Source organism: Pipistrellus hanaki (assembly GCF_964339955.1).
Source record: "Pipistrellus hanaki genome assembly, chromosome: 2".
In the NCBI taxonomy this organism is placed as follows: domain Eukaryota; kingdom Metazoa; phylum Chordata; class Mammalia; order Chiroptera; family Vespertilionidae; genus Pipistrellus; species Pipistrellus hanaki.
Genome location: NC_140504.1, coordinates 114,815,446 through 114,822,344, shown reverse-complemented (window position 1 = coordinate 114,822,344; position 6,899 = coordinate 114,815,446).

Here is a 6,899-nt window from a genome sequence, read left to right as displayed (position 1 = left end):
AACCCAAGACCGTTTTGGTGTATGGGATGATACTCCAACCAACTGAGCCACACCATCTAGGGCTTCCTCCACTTTATGAGTTGCCGTTTCACTTTTTTGGTAGTGTTCTTTGATGTATAAAGTTAAAAAAAAATTTTTAATCAAGTGCAATTCATTATTTTCTTTGGCTAACTGATTTTAGTGTTATAATTAAAAAATCCTTGCCTAATCCAACATCATGAAGAGTTATATCTACATTTTCTTCTGAAAGTTTTATACTTGTAGGTCTTACATTTAAATTTCTTATTCATTTTGAATTAATTTTTTTTACTTTAATTTGATTCCTTTTTAAAAAAGGAATCACCTAAGGATATGCTTTATTTGATTTGAGAGAAGAAGGGGGTAGAGAAAGAGACATTAATTGATTGCTTCCTGTATACACCTCGACCAGGGATTGAACCTGAAACCTATGTATGTGCCCTGATCTGGAATCAAACCTGCAAACCTTTTTGTTGTTGCTGCTAATACGTGTCCCAGGATATTTTTTCCATGGATTTTCAGGGAGAGTGGAAGAGAGGGAAACATCTATGTGAGAGAAACACATCGACTGGCTGCCTCTTGCACGAGCCCAGGGAGAGAACTCTCTCAGCATAATACATCTGCTCTTTCAGTATATTACAATCCCATGACTCAGTTCATAACTAGAAGTTTGTACCTCTTCACACTCTTCACCCATTTTGTCTCCTTTGCTGCCACCCTTGACCACCCCACTTCCCTACACTAGACCCTGGCAACTACCAATTTATTCTCTGTACCTATGAGCTTTGTGTTTGATTTGGTTTTCAATTCCACATGTAAGTGAGAGAATTTGTTTTTTTCTGACTTATTTAACTTATCATAATGCCCTCAAGGTCCATACATGTTATTGCAAGTGGCAAGATTTCATTCTTTTTTTATGGCTGAATAATATTCCACTGTTTATTTGTTTTCTTGTCTAATTGTCCTGGCTAGAACTTTCAGAAAAATGTTGAATAGAGTGACAAGAGCAAACACCTTTGTCTTGTTTCTGATTTTAAGGTGAAAGTTTTCAATAGCATTATTAAGTATGATATTAGCTGTGGGTTTTTCATAGATGTCCTTTATCAACTTGAGGAAATTCCTTTCTAATCCTAGGTTTTAAATGTGAGGATGTTGGATTTTTCAAGCACTCCCCTCCACTGCATTTATTGAGATAATCTTGTTGTTTCATCCTTTATCAATGTGGTATATTGCATTGATTTTTGTATGTTGAGCCAAACTTTCATTCCTGGGATAGATCTCACTTGGTCATGGTGTATAATTTTTATGTGGTATCAAGTTGTTTTGTTGAGGATTTCTGCATCTATATTAATAAGGGATATTGATTTATAGGTTTTCTTTTTTGTTGTTAATCCTCACTGATATTTTTTCCTCACTGATTTTTAGAGAGAGTGGAAGGGAAGAAAGGAGGGAGAAACAGAGAGAGAAACATCGATGTAAGAGAGACATTGATTTGTTGCCTTTCACGTGGGCCTTAACCAGGGCAAGGAACTGAACCTGCAACCCACGTACATGCCCTTGACTGGAAACTGAACCCGAGACCCTTTGGTGCACAGGTGGATGCTCCAATCAGACACACCGGCCAGAGTCTTTTCTTTTCTTTAATGTCTTTGTGTGGTTTTGGTAACCATGGCCTCATAGAATAGGTTTAAAAGTATTTCTTCCTTTTGGAAGCACTTGTGAAGGATTAGTATTTTCTTTTTAAGCATTTGCTAGAACTCATGAGAACTCATGAGTGAAGCCATCTGGTTCTGAGCTTTCCTTTATGCCAAGTTTTTTGATTACTGATTCAATCTCTTTACTTGTTGGGATATTCAGTTTCTCTATTTCTTCTTGAGTCAGTTTCAGCAGTTTGTGTCTTTCAAAGAATTATTTCATCTCACGTAGTTTATCTAATTTGTTGGATACAAATGCTCATAATATTCTCTTAGAATTCTTTACTTCTATAAGGTTGGTGGTACTTTCTCCTTTCAGTCCTGATTTTAGTAATTTAAGTATCCCTTTTTCCTTTGTCAGTCTAGTTCATCTTTTCAAAGAGATAACTTGATTTTTCCAGTGTTTATATTCTCCATTTCACTTGTTTCTAGTCTAATCTTTATTTCCTTTCTTATGTTTGCTGGTTTAGTTTGCTCTTCTTTAAAAAATATATATATTTTTATTGATTTTAGAAAGGGAGATAGAAACATCAGTGATAAGAATCATTGATTGGCTGTCTCCTGCACACCCCCTATTGGGATGATCAAGCCCACAACCTGGGCTTGTGCCCAGACTGAGAATTGAACCCTAACCTCCTGGTTCATAAGTTAATGCTCAACCACTGAGTCACACTGGCCTGGTTCCTTTTTCTGGTTTCTTAAGCTGGGCAGATAGATTGACTTGGTATCTATTTTCCCCTTTAAAGATAGTGTTTTGTTACATAATTTATTGTGTGTTTTTAAAATTTTTTCCTTCATCTCTATTTTTTAACTAGAGGCCTGGTGCATGAAAATATGAAAATTCATGCACTGGAGTGGGGGGTCCTTCAGCCTGGCCTACCCTCTCACACAGTCTGGGAGCTCTCAGTGGTGGGAGGTGACCCGGGAATCAGGGGAAGGTGATGCCCCATCACACCTCTGCTGCTGCCACTGCTGGCAGTGCAAGCCTTAGCCTGTCTTGGTTACCTGAGCCTCAGGCGGCTCTGGGCAGCTGAACAGCCATCTGAGGCTTGCCTACGCCTCGGGCTGGCCTTGGGCAGCTGAGGGGCTGAGGGGACTGGGGAACTCTGGAGGCAGGTGCGGGGCTGAGGGAACGAGGCGTCGCCATCTTGTGACTGTGGGCACCACCATCTTTGAGGGCAGAGCAATCAATTAGCATATTTCTTCCTTCTTGGCTATGGGTGCCACTATCTTTGAGATAGCATGCAGGTCAATTAGCATATTTCCTCTTTATTAGATAGGATTTTTCTTGTAAAGGTGTCTTTTTTGCTGTTTAGAAATGTTTTTAATTTCTACATTATTTTTTATTTTTATTTTTTTATTTTTAAATATATTTTATTGATTTTGTACAGAGAGGAAGGGAGAGAGATAGAAAGCTAGAAACATCGATGAGAGAGAGTCATCGATCAGCTGCCTCTTGCACACCCCCTACTGGGGATATGCCTGCAAGCAAGGTACGTGCCCTTGACCGGAATCGAACCCGGGTCCCTTCAGTCCCCAAGCCGACACTCTATCCATTGAGCCAAACCGGTCTCAGCAAATTTCTACATTATTTTTAATTTCCTAAATTTCTGTTGTAAATAATTTTTTTTTCCATTGCAGTTGGACATATATTGTATGACTAGAGCCATAGTACATGAAATTCGTGCATGGGGGTGTGTGTCCCTCAGCCCAGCCTGCACCCTCTCCAACCTGGGACCCCTTGAGGGATGTCTGACTGCCCATTTAGGCCTGATTCCTGGGATTGGGCAGTCGGACATCCCTCTCACAATCCAGGACTGCTGGCTCCCAACTGCTCGCCTACCTGCCTGCTTGATTGCCCCTAACAGCTTCTGCCTGCCAGCCTGATCACCCCTAATCACTCCCTGCCAGCCTGATTGATGCCTAACTGCTCCCCTGCTTGCTTGATTGCTCCTAACTGCCCTCCCTTGCTGGCCCAGTTCCCCCTAAATGCCCTCCCCTGCTGGCCGGGTCACCCCTAGCTGCCCTCCCCTGTAGGCCTGGTTATTCCCAACTGCCCTCCCCTGCTGGCTTAGTCACTGTAACTGCTTTCCCCTGCAGGCCCAGTCACCCCCAACTGCTCTCCCCTGCAGGCCCAGTCTCCCCCTCACCCCCGACCCAACTGCCCTCCCCTGCCAGCCTGGTCACCTCAACTGCCCTCTCCTGCTGGCCATCTTGTGTCCAAATGGGGGAGCCATTTTATATCCAAATGGGGGGGTCATCTTGTGTCCAACTGGGGAGGCCATCTTGTGTGTTGGAATGATGGTCAATTTGCATATTAACTTTTCGTTATACAGGATTTCAATCCTTTTAAATTCACTGAGAATTGTTTTTATTGCCTAACATATGGTCTATATTGGGAAATGTTCATGTGCACTTGAGAATATGTATTCTGCTGTTGGGTTGAGGGTTCTATAGGTGTATGTTAGGTCTACATGGTTTGTTTATAGTGTTATTGAAGTATTCCATTTCATTGCATATCTGGTATTTAGATGTTTTTCTCCACAATATTCCATATAGGTGATATTTGTCTCCCAGTTTTAGAATACAATGTAAATTTAGAAAAAGAGAAATTAGTATTAAAACTCATTAGACTTTATCTTTTACAAAGGCCTGTATTAAATAACTTGTTAGTCATCTACAGACATAATATAGCTCTAAAATCAGTTTGTTTTGAAATACTGAATTTTTTTTCTCACCAAAAAAGTAACCTTTAAAACAAATTTCAAATTATCCAATGCCATTTTCACCAAAGCAGATATTTATCTTTGTCTTCAGAGCCACTGTGGGAATGTTCCCCATAGGATAGGGAGGAGTTTCCTGGAATATAGTCTAAGTGCAGTATTTATTATAACTCCTACAGATACAGAGATAGTTTGTAGATTGTCAAAATTCTCTGGTAGGTCCAGCCTCACTAGAAAAAAGTATTAAATCCTGCCGCCAAATAGCCTCACACCACCCACTTTGTCCAACTGCCCCACTTCTGCCCACAGAACCACAGGCCTGTGGGGACCAGAAGAGACTGGGCTTTCCAGGCCATCCTGCCCTGGTCAAATACACTAGATACTTGGATCTCAGTGTGGAGGTCATGAGTTAATTGGCTTCGTGTGCAGTACTGAGGGTTTGCTAAGCAATCCAGGTAATTCTAATGTGCAACGTTTGACATACCTCACTGGACACTTCCCTTAGTCAGTTTTTACCTCAATCTGATTTTGGCAAGTCGTCAAATTGTTGAGGGAAGCAGGCACCCAGAGCAGTGGAATGTGAAGCAGTAGCTAGCAGCTACTCTTAAATGCCAGGCTACATACAAGGCTGTATGAAGGGAAGGTTACCTGACCCCTCTGGGCCCGTTTCCTCTTGTATAAAGAGGTGCATGCAATGCCGCAGATCCTCTCCCACTCGATCTGGGCTTTACTGCAGGGCTGAAGGTTCCTCGAGGACTGTTCTCACCTGCCCAGAATCTGCCTTCTTGTGGAGGGAGGGTAGGGTTCCCCTGGGCATGTCCTGGAGGCCATTAGAGTGCACTTTAGGACAGGAAGCGCATGGGCTGAGGAATGCTGGTTACAAGATAGTAAGAGGCCACCAGACGGGCTAGCTGGCCTGGAATTTGAGGGAAGCAGATGAGACCGAGCTTCTTGAGGGCCAGACCGACAGGCTGACGGAGCCGTGTCCCAGGCTGTCCCTCTCACATAGCTACCAAGTTACTAATTCAACTGCAATGCACACCTTTCCCTTCCCTTGGAGATGTAACATTTGTTCATGCTAATGTGAAGAGGTCATGTATGGGTGGGTTGGAGCCTCTGATGTGGCCAAAGGGGAGTTGGCCAAGGATGGCTCCGGACCCTCTGGGCTCCTGCTTTTCCCATATACCTGGAGTAAATAAACCCCCAGTGAAGCCTTGTTCACTCCTGACCAAGTAACAGGGGCCAACAGGAGCCGCATGAGCAGCCCTTGCCAGGTGCTCTCCCACACTCCTTTCCATTTACACTGGACACAGAGTTCCCGCAAAGATCTCCAAGTTCAGGGTCTTTGGATTTCTTTAGTCTTGCCAGGGATGTCAGAAATGAAGTCAGCTACCAAAAGATTTGACAGCTCTAATTGTATGATATTTTATTAAAAACATATTCCATCAATAGTCTCTGAAAACTGAGTATACTGAAAAAAAAAAAAAAAAAAAATCACATGAGCTAGCAGTATTTGATCTAGTACTTGGCTCAGGGCAGTCTAAGGCTGCTGTTACTGCCACACGGCCGAGGAATCAAGGCAAGAAGGGACGGCCCTGGTTGAAGCCCTAAATGGGCAGTAGCACCCATCTCTACCTCAACTTCTGAGGGTTGGGCAGTGTTTCACCCCTGGGGCTGGGAAGCACTAGGGGAGAGGACTTGATAAACAGAACAGAATATGGTTTTTTAACCTTTTAAAAGCATACAATGGGCCTGGCTGGTGTGGCACAGTGGTTGAGCATCAATCTAAGAACCAGGAGGTCGTGGTGCGATTCCCAGTCAGGCACATTCCTAGGTTGTAGGCTCAGTCCCCAGTAGGTGGCCCATCAGTGAGTCTCTCTCTTCATTGATGTTTTTCTCTCTCCCTTCCTCTCTGAAATGAATAAAAGCATATTTAAAAAAAAAAAAAAAAAAAAAAAGCATACAATGGGTGTTTTTGGAATGCTGCTCCACCTTAGATTTTAAAAGATTCATTCCTTTCCCACAGCAGTGTGGCTGTAGCCAAACTATTTAACACAAACCTTACTAATGAACAAGGTATGCCGTTTCCAACTTTCTACTATTAGGAACAATCCTGAGGTGAGTTTAATTGAATAAATATCTTATTTTCTGTAAGAATTCATATTCTTATTTTCTGTAAGAACTCACTGATTAAGATGAATTCTTATAAATAGAACTTACTGGGTCTAGGTTTTTAATACTTATTTTTATAGTAATTACCAAATTCTTTTCTAAAGTTCAACTAATTTAGACTTTCACCAATATGAGAGGCTACATTTTCCGTCACCCTCACCAAGACTGAGCATGAGCCTACTGAATCAGTTACCTATTTGTAAATTCTAAAAAACAGACATTACAGGCAAGTTGCTAGAATATAGGTTTTGCCACATTGAACTGGGCTGGAAGGTTGGTCCTACCTCTGACC